Source organism: Gobio gobio, assembly GCF_949357685.1.
Source record: "Gobio gobio genome assembly, chromosome: 23".
In the NCBI taxonomy this organism is placed as follows: Eukaryota; Metazoa; Chordata; class Actinopteri; order Cypriniformes; family Gobionidae; genus Gobio; species Gobio gobio.
The window spans coordinates 15,100,105-15,122,247 of NC_137119.1; the positions used below are offsets into that span (position 1 = coordinate 15,100,105).

The 22,143-nt window shown below is 39.3% G+C and overlaps 1 protein-coding gene across 1 annotated transcript in view; it reads right to left on the reverse strand.

Annotated features, from left to right (window-relative positions):
• The window catches only part of elovl2 (ELOVL fatty acid elongase 2), a 312,772-nt gene that overhangs the window by 289,401 nt on the left and 1,228 nt on the right, over positions 1-22,143 (reverse strand). The window lies entirely within an intron of this gene.

Sequence of the window (22,143 nt, forward strand, 5' to 3'; positions counted from 1 at the left end):
AGATGTCATTCTTCTGATGATGTAACGAGTACATCAGGTGTTATGGGAAGTGTTCCCGGTTCCGGCTGACCTAGTTAATGCAGCCTAACAATCATTTCATTGAAAAAGTGTTTTATGTGTATGCCACAGTAAAGAGATGTGTTTTTAGTCTAGATTTAAACTGACAGAGTGTGTCTGCTTCCCGAACAATGTTAGGAAGACTGTTCCAGAGTTTAGGTGCTAAATAGGAAAACGATCGACCGCCTGCAGTTGATTTGGAAATTCTCGGTATGATCAACTGGCCAGAATTTTGAGACCGCAGTAGACGTGATGGAGTATAATATGTTAAGAGCTCGCTCAAGTATTGGGGAGCTAAACCATTTAGTGCTTTGTAAGTAATAAGTAAGATTTTAAAATGTATGCGATGTTTAATAGGCAGCCAGTGCAGTGTTGACAGAACTGGGCTAATATGGTCATACTTCCTGGTTCTAGTAAGAACTCGAGCTGCTGCGTTTTGGACCAGCTGGAGTTTATTTATTAAGCGAGCAGGGCAACCACCCAGTAGAGCATTACAATAATCTAACCTTGAGGTCATGAACGCATGAACTAACTGTTCAGCATTTTGCATTGAGAGCATGTGCCGTAATTTAGATATATTTTTAAGATGGTAGAAAGCAGTTTTACAGATGCTAGAAACGTGGCTTTCAAACGAAAGATTGGTATCAAAGAGCACACCCAGGTTCCTCACTGACGACGAGGACTTGACAGAACAGCCATCAAGTGTTAGACAGTATTCTAGGTTACTACTTGTGGAGCTTTTTTGTCCAATAATTAAAAATTCAGTTTTTTCTGAATTGAGTTGCAGGAAATTACCAGTCATCCAATGTTTTATATCAGCTATGCATTCCGTTAATCTTGTGAATTGGTAAGTTTCTTTAGGGCGTGAAGAAATATAGAGCTGAGTATCGTCAGCATAACAATGAAAACTAACGCCATGCTTCCTAATGATATCTCCCAGTGGTAGCATGTACAGGGTGAAGAGTAGCGGTCCTAGCACTGAGCCTTGTGGTACTCCATACTGAACTTGCGATCGGTGACATATCTTCATTTACTACTACAAACTGATAACGGTCGCATAGGTATGATTTAAACCATGATAATGCAATTCCACTAATACCTACATAATTTTCGAGTCTATTCAAAAGAATGTTGTGGTCGATAGTATCAAATGCAGCGCTAAGATCGAGTAACACTAATAGAGAGATACAGCCACGATCGGATGATAAGAGCAAATCATTTGTAACTCTGACAAGAGCAGTCTCAGTGCTATGATACGGTCTAAATCCTGACTGGAAATCCTCACAGATACCATTTCTTTCTAAAAAGGAACATAATTGTGAAGACACTGCCTTTTCAAGTATTTTTGACAGAAAGGGTAGATTTGAGATTGGTCTATAATTGACTAAATCTGTAGGATCAAGTTGCGGTTTTTTAATAAGTGGTTTAATAATAGCCAACTTAAAAGTTTTCGGTACATATCCCAATGACAAAGATGAATTAATGATATTAAGAAGAGGATCTATGACCTCTGGTAGCATCTCTTTTAATAGCCTAGTTGGTATAGGGTCGAGCATACATGTTGTCGATTTTGATGATTTAACGAGTTTAGCCAATTCTTCTTCTCCTATAGCAGTGAATGAGTGTAATTTTTCCTCAGTGACACTACAATGCTCTGTCTGATGTGATGCTGTATTAGATGGCTGCATGGTTAAAAATTTTTTCCTAATATTATCAATCTTACATGTGAAGAAGTTCATAAAGTCATTACTGCTGTGCTGTTTACAATCATCAGAAGTTGAAGCTTTATTTTTGGTTAATTTAGCCACTGTATCGAATAAATACCTTGGGTTGTGTTTGTTTTCTTCCAAGAGAGTTGAGAAATAAGCAGATCTAGCAGTTTTTACAGCCTTTCTGTATGTGATCATGTGCTCTTTCCACGAATTACGAAATAACTCTAATTTTGTTTTCTTCCAGCTGCGCTCCATTTTTCTGGCTGCTGTTTTAAGGGCCCGGGTGTGCTCGTTGTACCACGGCGTTGGACTATTTTCTTTAATCTTCTTTAAGCGCAGAGGAGCAACTGTGTCTAAAGTACTGCAAAAGAGAGAGTCAATAGTTTCTGTTGCAACATCGAGTTCTTCTATACTATCTGGGATGCTGAGCAGATGATACTGATGAAGGAGATTATTTAAAAAGCAATCTTTAGTAGCGGCAGTGATTGTCCTGCCATTTTTAAAGCGAGGGGGCGGCTTTGCAACCTTAGCTAAATTAAGTATACATGATACTAAGTAATGATCTGAGATGTCATCGCTCTGCTGCAGAATTTCAACGGTATCAACATTTATTCCATGTGACAATATTAGGTCTAAAGTATGATTATGGCGATGAGTGGCTCCTGACACGTGTTGCCTAACTCCAATAGAGTTTAGTGTGTCTTTAAATGCTAATCCCAATACGTCTTTTCCGTTGTCAACATGGATATTAAAATCACCAACAATTAGTACTTTATCTACGGCCAGTACTAACTCTGATAGAAAATCAGCAAATTCTTTGATAAAGTCTGTATTATGCCCTGGTGGCCTGTATACAGTAGCTAACACAAATGTTGAACGGGTTTTATCATGTACACTACATAGCGTTACATAAAGCACCAAAACTTCGAAGGAATTATATTTGAAACTAGACTTCTGAGTAATACTGAAGATATTATTATAAATTACAGCAACCCCTCCCCCTTTACCTTTCAGACACGGCTCATGTTTATAACAATAATCTTGGGGGGTGGACTCATTTAAGGTAATGTAGTCGTCAGGTTTTAGCCAGGTTTCTGTCAAACAGAGCACATCTAGATTATTATCTGTAATAATATCATTAACAATAAGCGCTTTTGGGGAAAGGGATCTAATATTCAGCAACCCAAGCTTTATCAATTGTTCATCTGTATTATATATTTTGTTTATTTGTTGGACGTCAATAAAATTTTTACTGTTGAATGGTTTTGATGTTTTTTAGTATTTACTAATTCGGGGAACAGACACAGTCTCTATATGATATCTAGGTGAAAGAGTCTCTATGTGCTGGGATTTATCTGACTCCGGTAACGTGAGACAGCTAGCAGACGGTCGGTTTAGCCAGTTTGTCTGCTTCCTGACCTGGGCCCTAGTGAGTCAAGGTTTAGCTCTAAGACTATGTGCCAGATTACTAGAGAGAAGAGCGGCACCACCCCAAGAGGGATGGATGCCATCCTTCTTCAACAGGTCAGGTCTGCCCCAAAAACTGCCCCAGAAACAAGATTACCTTTTTTTTTTTTTCAGTGGTGGAAACAAGATTCCATAGAACAAAAAGTGTACATAGATGTATCAACAGTACCTTCCCAGGGATTTGTAATGCATTCCCTTATGAAAAAGAAGTTTATTCAAGTGTGCTATTAATATACTTTTTAAGCTAAAAAATAATAAAGTATACTTTCAATCTACCTTATATGTACTTCTCAAAAATATACTTAAAATTGCACTTAAGTATTGACATTTGACTTATACTGACAGAAAGGTCCAACTATATTTGGCATTTTCTTGTCCTCAATTTTTGATGGAGATATACTTACTTAAGTATAATTAAGTATTCTAAGTATACTTGGCTTGTGGTTGTGTTTACTCTTTTAATCATAGACCGTAAAAAAATATGGACGAAGCGACTTCATTGGCTTCCGCTGAAGTAAGTGAAGCCTCCGGAGGTCCGAATTGGCGCTGACATCTTGCACAGATTTGGGACCGAGTCTGTGCAGTAGTGATCTCGGGACCGGAATCTGCTCAGTAGAGAGCAGGAAGTAGAGGCGCGATATCAAAAGCCTGCCCACACTCTCACAGATGCAGAACAATTCATTATGTTGGTGTGAAATAAACAGTTATGGAAATGTAGAAATGAAAGCTAAAGCTCCACTCTCCTCCCGATAATCCAGAAAAAAGTCAGTTGGTGCCTCAGTGACAACTTCACTCAGAGAAACTGTCAATCTCTGCTGTCATTGATGACGTCACACCCCCGTTTTTATAGTATCAAATAGGGGTGTAACGGTACATAAAACTGACGGTTCGGTACGTACCTTGGTTTTGAAGTCACGGTTCGGTACGGGTTCGGTACAGCAGTTTTAAAAAATGGCTTTTTATTTATTTTTTTATTAGACAGTGGTTTACTGAAAAAATTGTGTCTGTCCTTAAATGAATTAAATTATAACTAAAAGTTTCTTAAAGATAATGCTGTAAACTATAAAGGGAGCCCTTACTTGCACATTATTACTATAATATTAAAGGTTAACAACAGAGCCCAAACTAAGAGCATATATTCAGCTGATATTCACTGCCCCCGCGAACACGCAACAAAGTGGGCGAGGGCACGTCGCAGTCATTACAAAAGAGAGTGAGAGCTGTTGCAGAACTACAAACTACATTTGGCCATCTAACCAATCTAAGTCCATTGCGTTTTTCGGAGGGATGGGCTTCATAGAAGCAGGAAGCAAATGAGCCGTTCAAAGGACAGTGGAGACAGCGGTGTGGAATGAAGGTAAAATATAAGAAAAATACGGCGTTTAAAAAAAAAAAAGAAGTATTAAGACATGTTATACTGCGCCCCATAAACACAACCGAGCCTAGAAAAAAAAACACGGAACCACCCCTTTAATTTATCTCACGTCCATTAGAACCCACGGAGGGGCGGGGTTATGACCTATACTGGCACCAACCACCTGAGGGGGATCGAGGCACGTAGGCTTCAGTTATTTACAGGAGTGCTGCAGGCTTGCTTTTAATTGAGTAGCCTATTAAATACTTATTTCACATAGTTTTACATACTCTCTGACTTTATTTTTGTGTAGGCTAGTCCACTGGTAGTGCACATAGGAATTTACTTCAAATTTACTTTACTCTTTCGAAGGGAATTTTCCAGCTATCCGTGATTTCTCTGTTATACTGTAAGGGGCACCATCACACATCTTCTGAAAGAGTACAGAATCTCCTGATCAAAACACAGGTAAAGAAGCAGGAGAAACAAGTGATAGAAAATTTCTTAATATAATAGCGATCCTCAACATTAAACAGTATATGAATCAAAAACGCCTAATATTGCTGAATGAAATGTCAATCCAGGATGAGCTATAGGACTGAAGCTTTGGAGGTGTTGATTGCTCGATCTATTCCATCTATGTTTTGATCATCGCTCTGAATCCGATCTGGATGTAGTCTTTGAGCAAAAAGCTGATAGAAATCAATTTTTTTTCCAAAATTTTGCTATTTTTAATGAAACTTACCCACATTCAAGTGTTGATAAAAAAGGATGCATGAAGCTAGAATAAAATGTTTTTAAACTGGAAATAGTTAAAGTACAGTTAAAGGTATATTTAAAAAAAAAATACCTAAATAGGAACAGTTGTATACTTAAAAGTGCAAACATAATATATAAATAAACTATAAGTGTGATGTTATGTTCACTTAAAAGAAAATAAACTATTATTCCAGTATAAAACTACTAAACTAGTAGTTTACAGAGAGTACACTTCAAAGTGTACCTTCAAAAACTAAAAAATATGCTGCAAGTATAAAAATAGTAAACTATTAGCATAATTAATAGTTCACTTGTAGTACAGATGCAGTACACATGAGAAACATAGCTGTGACCTAGTTGTGCACTTAAAGTGTACTACTGTTAAACGTATAGTACACTTAAATGTATACTTTATATACTAAAGAGTGGGCCAAAGTAGTCCCATGCAGTATTGAAATAGTAAACTTACAAGTTTACTACTAGTACATTGACATTAGTATACTTACTACTAGGGATGTCAATTTACACAAATTTCCATGATCGATCATCGTTCAAATTAACGATCAATTAATCGATTAATCATTAGCCTTAACACTGCATATGCGTCTACCTCAGTGGCTTATAGCCAACTGAATGACAGGGTGTGCAAACACTGACAAAACGCCATGTTCCTCACTAAATCAATGAGAAGGGTTTTTAATCTAAATAAAGGGCTATAGGATTGTAAAATTAATCGATGTGATTGATCATTTAATTAAATTACTTACAGGGAGTGCAGAATTATTAGGCACGTTGATTTTCTGATCATATTTTTTTTCCAGGCACATTTGACCAATTCCAAACCACAGTAATCCTAATAACTACTATTGATTTAGTATTTAATAATGTATAAGTGATATATAATTGTTCATGAAGGCTGGAAATGAAAATCACCTTATATTCAGGTGTGCAGAATTATTAGGCATGTTTTCTTTTACAGATAAATTGAGCCAAAAAAGAGATTTAACTCAGACTGAAAAGTCAAAAAGTATTAAATGCCCATGAGAAGGATGCAATACTAATGCAATACTAGACATTGCAGTTAAGGCATGACCGTTGGACAGTGAAATGCTCGTTGGGTCAGCAGGATCTGACAAAAACAGGTGGTGAAGAAAAGACACCTGTTAACTGCAAAAGAATTAAGAATTAAGGTGAAGAATTAAGGGTGAAACCATCAGGAACCCTTTAGTCTCCAGCGCCACCATTTTCCAAAGCTGCAACCTACCTGGAGTCTCCAGAAGTGCAAGGTGTCAGGATCTCAGAGACTTCAGTTAGGTAAAGAATCCTAAAAAATGACCCCCACTAGATAAGAATCACAAGCTGAAGTGTTGTAAAATACATGAAGAAGGTTTTTTTATAGGCTTTATGGACAGATAGGTTGAGAGTGACTCTTGAAGGACCAGCACCACATCCTCTAGTACCACTGTTTGAAGAATTCATCTTCCAGAATCTGGCAGTACGTTTTGGGAGTTCATTTTTAGTCCATCTCTGCAAAACGGACTTCAGGATGGACTAAAATGAACTCCCAAAACGTACTGCCAGATTCTGGAAGATGAATTCTTCAAACAGTGGTACTAGAGGATGTGGTGCTGGTCCTTCAAGAGTCATTCTCAACCTATAAAGCCTATAAAAAAACCTTCTTCATGTATTTTACAACACTTCAGCTTGTGATTCTTATCTAGTGGGGGTCATTTTTTAGGATTCTTTACCTAACTGAAGTCTCTGAGATCCTGACACCTTGCACTTCTGGCGACTCTAGGTAGGTTGCAGCTTTGGAAAATGGTGGCGCTGGAGACTAAAGGGTTCCTGATGTTTTCACCCTTAATTCTTCACCTTAATTCTTAATTCTTTTGCAGTTAACAGGTGTATTTTCTTCACCACCTGTTTTTGTCAGATCCTGCTGACTCAACGAGCATTTCACTGTCCAATGGTCACGCCTTAACTGCAATGTCTAGTATTGCATTAGTATTGCATCCTTCTCATGGGCATTTAATACTTTTTGACTTTTCAGTCTGAGTTAAATCTCTTTTTTGGCTCAATTTATCTGTAAAAGAAAACATGCCTAATAATTCTGCACACCTGAATATAAGGTGATTTTCATTTCCAGCCTTCATGAACAATTATATATCACTTATACATTATTAAATACTAAATCAATAGTAGTTATTAGGATTACTGTGGTTTGGAATTGGTCAAATGTGCCTGGAAAAAAAATATGATCAGAAAATCAACGTGCCTAATAATTCTGCACTCCCTATATTGGCAATCTGAAAGATGTTTGATAGATGCTAGTAGCCTACTTGGATAGGCTTAAACGGAATCCATAAACTAGCCTAAATCAGTCTATTTGAGCTTAAAGTCCGTACTGCTTATTTAAACGTTCAAAAAGAATGTCCTCCAATACCTGCGCTTTCATTGTAGACCTCAGTGGGGAAAGAAATGTACTTGAGGCATGAAAATGCACGCTCTGCACTGACGGTAGATTCATAGATGATGGTCCGCGGGCATTTCAATATTTATGCATTGCAATGAACGAGTGAATAGGTTGTGCAATGCAATGCAACAGCAATGTACTCTCTTTTATTATCTGACCAAGATGGCGGCACGAGTAGATCGCGAGGCTCTGGTTCTCTCCAGATTCTGCAATTTTGCGGTATTTTTCCTGTTCTTCTCGGGTCTGTTCGCACAGAACAGTTGTGCCTTTACATCGTACACCCGCGCTGAGCTTTTGGATATTGGTTTGCGAATTTCCGACAGTTTTATGGACAATCTACAACTCCTTCCTGAGATCGCTAAGACACCGGTGACTCTGCACTCTACCCGGCCGGGCGGAAGTGCACGCAGACGGCGGCGTGATCGTAAACAAAGGCGGGGGAGACGTGGAGGAACGCGTGCTAAGCTAACGCTTACTCCTCATCGGCTCTCTTTACCCAGCATTTTCCTTGCCAATGTACGGTCGCTAGTGAACAAAATGGAGGAGATTCGACTCAGCATCACACACAGTAAGAAACTTTTGAACTGTAACGTCCTAATATTCACGGAAACCTGGTTAAACAGCGGAATACCGGACACCGCTATCGAGCTAGCGGGACGCCACACACTCCGGGCGGATAGAACATTAGATGGCTCCGGGAAGAGCAGAGGGGGCGGATTGTGCATTTATATTAACAAAGCTTGGTGCACAAACTCTGCTATTGTTGGGAGTCATTGTTCAGCTAACCTGGAGTTTCTCATGGTTAAATGTAGACCGTTTTATCTACCCCGGGAGTTCACCTCCACCATTATCACAGCAGCCTATATTCCACCCGATGCTGATGCCAAGCTTGCTATGAAAGAACTTCACGTAGCCATCAGTAAACAACAGACTGATCACCCGGAAGCTGCGTTTATTGTTGCAGGTGACTTTAATCACTCAAACTTAAAGTCAGTGCTACCCAAGTTTCACCAGCATGTTTCCTGCCACACCAGAGGAAACAAAACCTTAGACCATGTCTACACAAACATGGCCGGAGCTTACGTTGCGACACCCCTCCCCCACCTGGGACAGTCAGACCACCTCTCTTTGTTTCTCAGACCCAAATATTCACCCCTCATCAACCGCGTGAAGCCATCAATGAAAACCATCAAGGTGTGGCCTGCGGGGGCAGACTCCACACTCCAGGAAAGGTTTCTAAACACAGACTGGAGTATGTTTGCTTCTCAAGCCACCAGTGGCGCTCACACGGACATTGACTCCTACACCTCCTCAGTATTGGATCATATCAATACCACCATCGACAGTGTTACAACCCAGAAACAGATCACCACATACCCAAATCAGAAGCCTTGGATGAACAGGGAAGTACGACTCCTGTTGAAGTCACGCAACACTGCCTTCAGATCAGGAGATGCACAAGCCTACAGCGCATCCAGGGCAAACCTGAAGAGGGGCATCAAAAAGGCCAAGCACTGCTACAAGCTTAAGATTGAGGGTCACTTTTCCAACTCTGACCCTCGACGCATGTGGCAGGGCATCCAGGCCATCAGTGACTACAAACCCCCCCACTCCACCCCCGCAGCCACTGATGTCAACTTCCTGAATGAGCTAAATTACTTTTATGCTCGTTTTGAAAGAGACAACAGAGAAACTGCCACCAAGCTCAAACCCTCAGCTGACCACCCACCAATCACACTCTCCTCCACAGATGTCTGCAAGGCACTGAGCCGGATCAGTGCGCACAAGGCTGCTGGACCAGACAACATCCCTGGACGTGTGCTCAGGGCATGTGCGGAGCAGCTCGCTGGGGTTTTTACAGACATTTTCAACCTGTCTCTCGCCCAAGCAGCTGTACCATCATGCTTTAAACGCACTTCCATTGTGCCAGTGCCGAAACACTCCAGCCCGAGGTGCCCTAATGACTACCGCCCTGTAGCACTCACACCCATCATTATGAAGTGCTTTGAGCGGCTGGTCCTGGAACACCTAAAAGACTCTATACCATCCACATTGGACTCACACCAGTTTGCCTACCGCAGCAATAGGAGCACAGAGGATGCCGTTTCCATGGCACTGCACTCTGTGCTCACCCATCTGGACAGTAAAAACACTTATGCACGCATGCTGTTTGTTGACTTCAGCTCAGCATTCAACACTGTCATCCCATCCAAGTTAATTGCCAAACTTGGAGACCTGGGCATCAACATTTCAATGTGCAACTGGATTTTGGACTTCCTAACTGACAGACCCCAGAATGTTCGATCAGGATCCACCTGCTCCACATCCATCACTCTTAACACTGGTGTACCACAGGGCTGTGTGCTAAGCCCGTTTCTCTACTCCCTCTTCACCGCCGACTGCAAGCCTGTGTATGGAACTAATTCCATCGTCAAGTTTGCGGACGACACTACGGTGATTGGTCTCATCAGCAACAACGATGAGACTGCCTACAGGGAGGAGATCCAGCACCTGGCCACATGGTGCGCTGATAATAACCTGCTCCTCAACACCACCAAAACGAAGGAGCTCATCGTGGACTTCAGGAAGGAGTCAAGAGGCACACACGACACCATCCACATCAATGGAATGGCTGTTGAGCGTGTCTCCAGTTTCAAGTTCCTGGGGACCCACATCTCGGCGGACATGTCGTGGACGACCAACACCTCCAGCCTGGTCAAGAAGGCTCACCAGCGCCTCTTCTTTCTGAGGACACTGAGGAAGAATCAGCTCTCCTCGGCTATCCTGGTGAACTTCTACCGCTGCGCAATAGAAAGCATCCTGACCAACTGTGTGGCAGTATGGTATGGGAGCTGCTCTGTTGCGGAGCGCAAGGCACTGCAGCGGGTGGTGAAAACTGCCCAGCGCATCACAGGAACTCCACTGCCTGCCATCGAACACATCCAGAGGAAACGCTGTCTGCATCGAGCTCGCAGCATCCTCAAGGACTCCTCTCACCCAGCCCACAGACTGTTTTCTCTCCTGCCCTCCGGCAGGCGTTTCAGGATCCACCGGACCAGGACCAGCAGACTAAAGAACAGTTTTTTCCCCAGAGCTGTCTCTTTACTGAACTCAAACCCCCGTTGATCCACTTCCCTCATAAACTGCGAACTCTCCTACCTCACATCTGCCTTCACTTTGTTATTTGCACTACCGACTGTTTATTACAGTAACAACTGTTTACTTATGCATTCTGCACCACCATACCGTAACTGGATTATGCTCATCTACACTGCCGACTGTATTTACAGTAACAATGTTTACATTTGCATTTTGCACCGTACTTCTAACTGGAATATGCAACCACTTTCCACTGCACTTTTACACTTTCTTTCGGATAGCTCTGTCCATAATTTATTGTACTAACTTAATCCACTGCTATATTCCTCATATTAGCCTAACATATTATTGTATACCTCTAACTGTAAAATTCTGTTCAAGTAATAACCGTCTGTATATTTATTCATAGTACATAGTCACCTGTAAATTCTGTTTATAGTAATAGCCATCTGTATATTATATTCATAGTACATATTCACCTGTAAATTCTGTTTATAGTAATAGCCATCTGTACATATTCTAGTACATATTCACCTGTAAATTCTGTTTATAGTAATAGCCATCTGTATATTTATTCACTGTATATATTCATCTGTAAATTCAGTTCTACTTATAGTAATAACCATCTCTCTACTTATACATATTTATATATATTCAGAACATTTTTATGTCCTGCACTTACGCAACCATTGTATATCCTGCACTTGCTGCTATTGCACTTCTGGTTAGACCTAAACTGCATTTCGTTGCCTTGTACTTGTACTTGTGTAATGACAATAAAGTTGAATCTAATCTAATCTAATCTTAATGCACATCCGATTGAGTTAGTGCGTATGCATTGCAATGCAACAAGTGCATAGCTTATATGTTATTCTTCAATGCACAGCGTTAGAACGTTTGTGCAATGAAATTCAATAGCAAATATGTTTTCTCTTCAATGTACATCGGAAATGAGTTACTTAAATATGCATGGCAATGAACGAGTGAATAGGTTGTGCAATGCAATGAAACAGCAATGTCATCTCTTCAATGTACATCCGATTGCGTTAGTTCATATGCATTGAAATGAACAAGTGCATAGCTTATATGTTATTTTCAATGCATATCGAAAATAAGTTACTTATTTATGCATTGCATTGCAACAAGTGCATAGCTTATATGTTATTCTTCAATGCACAGTGTTAGAACGTTTGTGCAATGGAATGCAACAGCAATGTAATCTCTTCAATGCTCATCCGATTGAGTTAGTTCGTATGCATTGCAAGGCAACAAGTGCATAGCTTACATGTTATTCTTCAATGCACAGCGTTAGATCTCGTGTGTGCAATAAAATGCAATAGCAAATTGCTTATACCTTGACTCACTAGGGCCCAGGTCAGGAAGCAGACAAACTGGCTAAACCGACCGTCTGCTAGCTGTCTCACGTCACCTGAGTCAGATAAATCCCAGCACATAGAGACTCTTTCACCTAGACATTATCACGTAGAGAGTTAGTAAATACAAAAAAAACATCAAAACCGACCGTCTGCTAGCTGTCTCACGTCACCTGAGTCAGATAAATCCCAGCACATAGAGACTCTTTCACCTAGACATTATCACGTAGAGAGTTAGTAAATACAAAAAAACCATCAAAACCATTCAACAGTAAAAATTTAATTGATGTCCAACAAATAAACAACAGATATAATACAGATGAACAATTGATAAAGCTCGGGTTGCTGAATATTCGATCCCATTCCCCAAAAGTGCTTATTGTTAATGATATCATTACAGATAATAATCTAGATGTGCTGTGTTTGACAGAAACCTGGCTAAAACCTGACGACTACATTACTTTAAATGAGTCCACCCCCCAAAATGATTGTTATAGACACAAGCCGTGTCTGAAAGGCAAAGGGGGAGGAGTTGTTGTAATTTATAGTAATATCTTCAGTATTACTCAGAAGTCTAGTTTCAAATATAATTCCTTCGAAGTTTTGGTGCTTTATGTAATGTTATGTAGTGTAAATGATAAATGATAAATCCCGTTTAACATTTGTGTTAGCTAATGTATACAGGTCACAATACAGACTTTGATAGAAAATCAGCAAATTCTTTGATAGAGTTAGTTCTGGCCGTAGATAAATTACTAATTGTTGTGATTTTAATATCCATGTAGACAACTAAAAAGACGCATTGGGATTAGCATTTAAAGACATTCTAAACTCTTTTGGAGTTAGGCAACACGTGTGAGGACCCACTCATCGCCATAATCATACTTTAGACCTAATATTGTCACATGGAATAAATGTTGATACCGTTGAAATTATGCAGCAGAGCGATGACATCTCAGATCATTACCTAGTATCATGTATACTTAATTTAGCTAAGGCTGCAAAGCCGCCCCCTCGTTTCAAAAAATGTTTTAACCATGCAGCCGTCTACTACAGTAATCACATCAGACAGAGCATTGTAGTGTCACTGAGGAAAAATTACACTCATTCACTACTATAGGAGAAGAAGAATTGGCTAAACTCGTTAAATCAAAATATACAACATGTATGCTCGACCCTGTACCGACTAGGCTATTAAAAGAGATGCTACCAGAGGTCATAGATCCTCTTCTTAATATCATTAATTAATCTTTGTCATTAGGATAAGTACCGAAAACTTTTAAGTTGGCTATTATTAAACCACTTATTTAAAAAAAAACACAATTTGATCCTACAGAATTAGTCAATTACAGGCCAATCTCAAATCTACCCTTTCTCTCAAAAATACTTGAAAAGGCAGTGTCTTCACAATTATGTTCCTTTTTAGAAAGAAATGGTATCTGTGAAGATTTCCAGTCAGGATTTAGAGCATATCATAGTACGGAGACTGCTCTCATCAGAGTTACAAATGTGATATTATCGGCCACAACATTCTTTTGAATAGACTCGAAACTTATGTAGGCATTAGTGGAATCGCATTGGCATGGTTTAAATCATACCTATCTGACCGTTATCAGTTTGTAGCAGTAAATGAAGAGATGTCACACCGATCACAAGTTCAGTATTGAGTACCGCAAGGCTCAGGGCTAGGACCGTTTCTTTTTACCCTGTGCATGCTACCACTGAAAGATATCATTAGGAAGCATGGCATTAGTTTTCATTGTTATGCTGACGATACTCCGCTCTATATTTCTTCACGCCCTGATGAAACGCACCAATTCACAAGATTAAAGGAACACGCCGACTTTTTGGGACTTTATCTTATTCACCGTATCCCCCAGAGTTAGATAAGTCCATACCATTCTCATCTCCGTGCCATAACTCTGTCTGACGCACCCACCGCTAGCCTAGCTTAGCACAAAGACTGGAGTTAAATGGCTCCAGCTAGCCTACTGCTCAATAAGTGACAAAATAACGCCAACATTTTCTTATATAAAATGGAAAGTTGTGATTTTCTAGGCCGATATGTTTAGGAACTATTCTCTCATTCCTGTGTAGTAATCAAGAGCTTTGCTGTCATACCATGAGCGCAGCAGTGCAATGATATTTCATAGCGCCTGAAAATAGTCCCCGACTCCCCAGCTCTCTCTGTGTAAGCAGGTTGTCATGTTGGTTATGTTGACGGATGTTAGCCTATTTTCGGGTGCTGCGTAATATCATTGCTCCGCTGCACTCATGGGACGGCTCACAGCTCTTGATTATTACGCAGGAATGAGAATAGGGATGAAACGATTACCAGTTCCACGATCAAATTTAGTGACGGGTAGTAATATCGTTTAAAATTTGATTAGATTAGATTAGATTAGATTCATTTATTTGTAAGGGGACAATGCAATTTCATAAAAACACATGAACAAACATGAGTAAAAAAGCCAGAATTAGCCAAAAGGCTATTTTTCATCTGTAGTCCCATGGCCAAGATGTTAAAAGAGCAAAAATATGACACTAATATACATAATTAGTAACAACACAAAACAAATCTAATAAACATTACTGGCAAATGACAAATACACAAAACACATAGCTAAAACAACCATTAAAAAAAACACAGGACATTCAGCCTAGAAAAACAAAAACAAAACAAATTGTTTTACAAAGAGACACAACAGGTTCAAGTCTTAATGTTGACAGCTATATGTGTCAATCAGCCATTTGTTTAACTGTTTAGTAAAAGCTTTATAAGTAATTGCCTGTCTAATTTAATCTGGTAATCTGTTCCACTCACTAGCGCCTCTCACAGACCAAGCTGACTGGCTGAAAGTACTTTTGCGCAGGGGGATGACAGTCACCTCTCACTGAGCCTCTAGTCACTCGCAAAGTGCTATTTCTTTGGCTGATAAGATCTGCCATAGGAACAGGAGCTAAATTATGCATTACCTTGTAAATCAAGCATAAATTTGCAAATTTATGAAAGTCAGACCAATTAAAAAAATTATACTTTTTTAAAATTACACAATGGTGGTAATGTCTTGGTTTTTTATCCATAACCTTGATGGCTTGTTTGTATAATATTTCAAGTGGCCTGATTATGCTATGATTTGCCTGTGACCAACTTGTTTGTAAGTAAGATGACTAAAAATCATAGAGTGTAAAAATACCTTTGCCGCCTCGGTAGACATTTCACTTCTGATTGATCTAAAAGTTGCAAGATTTAGCTTATTTTTTTTACTTACTTTCTCAACATGGGCTTTAAATGAGAGATTGGAGTCAATCAATAATCCAAGATATTTGTACTGTGAAACCAGCTGCAATGTTTCACCTGTAACATATTTCAGGGTCATGAGAGACTACTGGTTTTACTAAAAAACATCCGACAGTTTTAGAGACATTTAGCTGCAGGCAGCATTCCTGCAGCCATGCTGTGACACAGCTCATAGCTTTTGTAAGTTTAGCAGCAACAATGTCTTTTGATCTGCCGTGAACAAATAAAACCATGTCATCTGCATACATTATACACTCAACTTCAGGACAAACCAAGGGCAAGTCATTAATGTAGAGGCTAAATAATAAAGGACCCAAAATTGATCCTTGAGAAACCCCTGTAGCTAGCTTAAGAGGCTCCGATCTACAATTGTTAATAAAAACAGATTGAGTCCTGTCACTCAGATAGGATTCCATCCACTTTTGGGCATCACAAGAAAATTTAAATTAGAAAGTTTACTAAGAAGAACGTCGTAATTTACTGTTTCAAAAGCTTTTCTAAGGTCCAAAAATACAGCCCCAACAACACCACCCAAGTCTAGATAAGATTTTATTTTTTCTACAAAGAGGCAAGTGGCCATCTCAGTTGAATGTTTTGCTCTAAAGCCAAATTGCATGGGATGGAGAGAGAATGAGCTGTTATTTAAATGATGGATAATCTGCTCAGCTACAATTTTTTCAAAACTTTGGAGATAGCCGGAAGAATACTGATGGGGCAATAGTTATTTAAAGCAGTGGAGTCACCAGATTTAAAAACAGGTACAACAATAGAAGATTTCCAGGCATCTGGGAAATATCCAGTTGAAATAGAAAGGTTAATAATGGAGGCAATGGGCTTGGCTAGAACTGATCCAAGATCTTTAAGCATACTCGTGTCCATTCCAAAGACATCTTTGGTTTTAGATGGTTTAAGGGACTTGATAACATTTATGACTTTGGCCTCAGTAATGTGTGCTATAGTGAAATTTTGCCCAGTAGAAAACAATGGATATTCTTTATTCTGTATTCCTGTAAAATTTCTAGAAATTTCAGCCACAGAGTCAATAAAATAATGATTAAAACCCTCTGCCAAAACCTTTGGTTCCAACAAAATCAAAAGTTGATTTATCCTATTTTTATGAGAATCCCCAGTCAGTTTTTTAATGTGATTCCAAATCATTTTTGAATTTCCCTGTGCACTATTCAAAGCAGTAATAAAAAAGTCTGCTGTAGCTTTTCTAATTTCTTTAACTACCTTGTTTCTTAATGAAATAAAATAATGTCTATTGTATCCTGTTTTAACTGCCAGTTTTAAAACATGATCTCTTTCTTTCATTAATTTCAAGATCGAAACATTTAACCAGGGAAGACAATTCTTCTTAGCTTGTAATTTAACTTTTTGTGAAAAAAGTGTAATAATTTGTTGTCTGAATCTAAATTAATACCAGAAAGCAATTCATTCCAGTTGACTTGCTGGATTGAATTTTGAAAGTTTTGTTGTTCATGTTTTGGAATTTTGTGCACCTCAGTGGCAGCCAAGGGCTTAAGCCGTTTATTATTTAATTTTCTGGTCACCATTATGAGATTATGATCTGACAAACCGGTTAACATATTAAATGATTTTAGAATCCTCTCTGGCCTGTTACTAAAAGCTAAATCAATCTGCGTGCTGGAGGAGTTTGTTATCCTTGTAGGACCATTAATCAACTCAGTCATATCCATTTCATTTGTAATATTTTTTAAATGTTTCCTTATTTGCTTACTTTCCCAATTTATATTTAGGTCACCCATGACTATCACTTCCTTAGAAAAATTTACTTGTTTCAATAAAGTCTTAAATTTTTCATAAAAATCTACATTTGATGAAGGAGATCTATAGATGACTATAAGAGTGAAAGACATCTGCTGTGATAAAGTTACATTTAAACCCAGAAATTCCAATTCATTTTCATGTGTCAAGTGTATTTCATTACAGTTAAAAGTGTACTTGGCATAAATCATAACTCCCCCTCCCTTAGAACCCGGTCTATCTTTTCGAAACATTTTATAACCAGGTGCTAATGGTATTGCAGAAGATGAAAATTCATTTAGCCATGTTTCGGAAAGACAAAGAAAGTCAATGTTAGAGTCAGTGAGAAGATGGTGTACTTGATCACTTTATGACTTAAAACTGCGTATATTTAAATGACCACATAGAATGCCCTTTGGCTTTGATTTTGGGTCCCATATCAATTTAGAATTATTAACTGTTATTAACTATTATTAACTGTACAAACAATCCATTTCCGTTTTTTTATTATAGCGGGATTTAGTAGTTTCCTGTTTCTGTTTTTAACATTTGTTGCAGGCAGCTTTACTGATTGTGTATGTGTGCTGGCAAAAAGACAGTCACCTGTTGCGCGGTTTTCAAACCTGTGGAAGAATAAAGATGGGGCTTTGGTTTTACCCGTCGTTACCGAAGGAACTTGGTGAATAGATGATAGCGAGGTTAGGCCCATTGGCCGCCTAGGGTTCTCGCCGGCTTTTGACACCAAACAGACCCTTGCGCCGTTGAATCTACGGAGTTATCAGGCCCCGGACACTGGTGAATATCTCCAGCCAGTATCTGGCAGGCCACGGCGATCAACGCATCAGTTTGATGGAGTTTCGGCACCGCACCGAGGTGTTTATTTAGACGGCCAGGCCTGACAAACTCAACAAGGACATGAGCCCCGTGTCCAAAATGCTTGGCAGCCGACCGTACAGTCAGTGGGTCAGATACCCAGTCAGTTATTATATCTGGGCGTAAATCGTACTGCTCTAGGACTACCATCGGTGGTCTTGTGAGAAATGTCCAGATTGCATATAACTGGAGCGCCACAAGCGCACCTCTGCCACCTGCTGCCATCTTTTTTCTAAATTATTACTTAATTTAATTATCATTAAAACCGCGTGTGATTATCACGATTTTGAAAACTCGCTGTAAATCTTGTCCAGTCAGCGTCAGTCTGGTGCAGGCGCAGTGCATAACGTTTTTTGTTTTTTGAATGAGAAGAAATGGCAGAAGGCAGTGACAGCACTCGGGGGATTGTTCATTGTTCTAAAAGGACCAAATCTGAGGTGTGGTCATATTTCGGCTTTTACAAAAGTCCTGAGGGAAACTTAATCGAAGATGGTCACCCTGTCTGCAGAACATGCCAGAAGAAAGTCACTGTAATAGGGGAAACACTTCAAATCTGCCAACCCAAGGCAAGTGGACTTTGACCTCACCAAAACTACGTCTGGCAAATAATAACGTGAAGCGAACTAACAAATTCAGACAAGACTAAGGTGACATTTAAGGGATAATCAGGGCTTGACATTAACAAACGCCATTTGCGGATGTAACGTTATTTCGGCTGCACACTAGCCACTTTGGCTGTTGAACTTATTATAGTCTTCTCAAAAGCCATGTTATAATCGCGTTGCGCATTATAACCAATCACACGTGTTTCTATTGCACTATTGAGTTTATGAATTCAATGTCTCAAAATCAGAGGCGTTCAGATTAGCCAGAGTTTTGTTCGAGCACGCCTCTCTCACTCGCTGAAATCTGCACTCAAAACGTGCGATGTACGCAGGAGATTCACTCATCATACCATGGTTGACTGTTTCTGTTCTATTTCAGCAGCGAAAATAGTCTCAAACAAACACAGCAGAACCACAGCGCATCTGATATAACTGGCATAAAGTTGGTGAATTTAGGGACCGCCTCTAAAGTTACATAGGCTACAACATTGGTAACGTTATACGCGTTATATTACAGAGACTGACTGTAAAGTGTTCATCTAGGTGTCAGGTATGATGCACACCTTTTGATATTTAATAAAAGAAACAGTCAAATCATGAAAATATGGATATGCATTATTTCACTAGGATACTGTTTGGGCTCTTACACAAAATTTGCTAGATTTAAATGCATCATAGCTGAACACTGTAAATATATTCTCAAGCAATATTCTCATCAGAGATAATATTAGAGATTATATTTACACCAACTTATTTATGCGTTGCTATTGATGACGGCCATTATAAGGAAGTAAATCCCACAGAATAGAATCTAGCTTTAAAAAGTGCAAAGAGCTGCTTTATTTATTTGTTGTTTGTTGATTTTCAAATATAAAACTTTTTGAAATGTTTTAAGTGCGTGCATCTGTTCTTTTTGAACACTTTTATCTAATTTGAACAAAACCGTGATAATATTGATAACCGTGATTATTTGGGTCACTATGATCGTGATGTGAAATTTCCATACCGTTTCATCCCTAAATGAGAGTATAGTTCCTAGCTATATCGGCCTAGAAAATCACTTTTCATTTTAGGCTAGCTGGAGACATTTACCTCCAGTCTTTGTGCTAAGCTAGGCTAGCGGTGGGTGCGTCAGACAGAGTTATGGCACGCACAGGGATGAGAATGGTGTGTATGGACTTATCTAACTCTGCGGGATACGGTGAATAAGCGGAAGTCCCAAAAAGTCAGCGTGTTCCTTTAACGGAATGCATAGCTGATATAAAAAATTGGATGACTAGTAATTTCCTGCAACTATATTCAGAAAAAAATTCATTTCGAATTATTGGACAAAACAGCTCCACAGGTAGTAACCTAGAATACGGTCTAACACTTGATGGCTGCTCTGTCAAGTCCTCGTCGTCAGTGAGGAACCTGGGTGTGCTCGTAGATACCAATCTCTCATTTGAAAGCCACGTTTCTAGCATCTGTAAAACTGCATTCTACCATCTTAAAAATAAATCAAAATTCCGGCACATGCTCTCAATGCAAAATGCTCAACAGTTGGTTCATGCATACATGACCTCAAGGCTAGCTTATTGTAATGCTCTACTGGGTGGTTGCCCTGCTCGTCTAATAAACAAACTCCAACTGGTCCAAAACGCAGCCGCTCGAGTTCTTACTAGAACCAGGAAGTATGACCATATTAGCCCAGTTCTGTCAACACAGCACTGGCTCCCTATTAAACATTGCATACATTTTAAAATCTTGCTTACAAAGAGAGAGCTCTTAACACATTATTCTCCATCACGTCTCCTGCGGTCTCAACATTCTGGCCAGTTGATAATACCGAGAATATCGAAATCAACTGCAGGTGGTCGATCCTTTTCCTATTTAGCACCTAAACTCTGGAACAGTCTTAGCATTGTTCGGGAAGCAGACACACTCTGTCAGTTAAAATCTAGACTAAAAACATCTCTTTACTATAGCATACACATTAAACACTTTTTCAATTAAATGATTGTAAGGCTGCATTAAATGCAGCCTTACAATCATTTAATTGAAAAAGTGTTAGTTCACCCAAAATGAAAATTCTGTCATTAATTACTTACCCTCATGTTGTTCGACACCCTTAAGACCTCTGTTCATCTTCGGAACACAAAGGAAGATATTTTAGTTGAAATCCGATCGCTCAGAAAGGCCTCCATTGGCACAATGCACGGTACACTCTCAAGACCCATAAAAGGTACTAAAGACGTCGTTACAAAGTCCATCTCACTACAGTGGTTCAACAATAACTTTATAAAGCGATGAGAATAGTTTTTGTGCGCAAAAAAAACCTAAATAACGACTTATATAGTGATGACCGATTTCAAAATAATGCATCATGAAGCTTCAAAGCGTTATGAATCAGCGAGTTTAATCATGATTCGGATCGCGTGTCAAACCACCAAACTGCTGAAATCAAGTGACTTTGGCGATTCAAACCGCTGAATCGACTCACTGATTCATAACGCTTCGAAGCTTCATGATGCCTTGTTTTGAAATCGGTCATCATGATGTCGTTATTTAGGTTTTTTTTGCGCACAAAAACTATTCTCGCCACTTTATAAAGTTATTGTAGAACCACTGTAATGAGATGGACTTTGTAACGACGTCTTTAGTACCTTTTATGGGTCTTGAGAGTGTAAAGTGCATTGTGCCAATGGAGGCCTTTCTGAGCGATCGGATTTCAACTAAAATATCTTAATTTGTGTTCCGAAGATGAACGGAGGTCTTACGGGTGTCGAACGACATGAGGGTAAATAATTAATGACATAATTTTCATTTTTGGGTGAACTAACCCTTTAACTAGGTCTGCCGGAATCGGGAACACTTCCCATAACACCTGATGTACTCGTTACATCATAAAAAGGATGGCATCTACGCTAATGTTAGTCTCTCCATTTTATCCCGAGGTTTACTGCAGTCAGCCGGATCCGGGCCGTATCCGGGCCGTATCCAGATCAGATGGTTGACCTGCGGCCAGACATGAGCAACGCATGACCCTGAAGTGTCTGCAGAGACCTGGCATATTGGACTCCCCTGAAATTACCTCATCGACATGGCATCCTCAATACTATTTTTATAGAGACATCAGCAGCAGTATTAGTACCGGTGATACTGGCCTTCTTTCAAAAAGAGATGGCATTAAACATATTTAAAATATAGGCTACTGTCTTTATGTTGTTACTACATTAATTTGGAGATTAAATGTGAAATTACAATATAAAAATATATTTTAAACTTTAATGTTAATCGAGATAAATTTCAGAAAAATGTGAT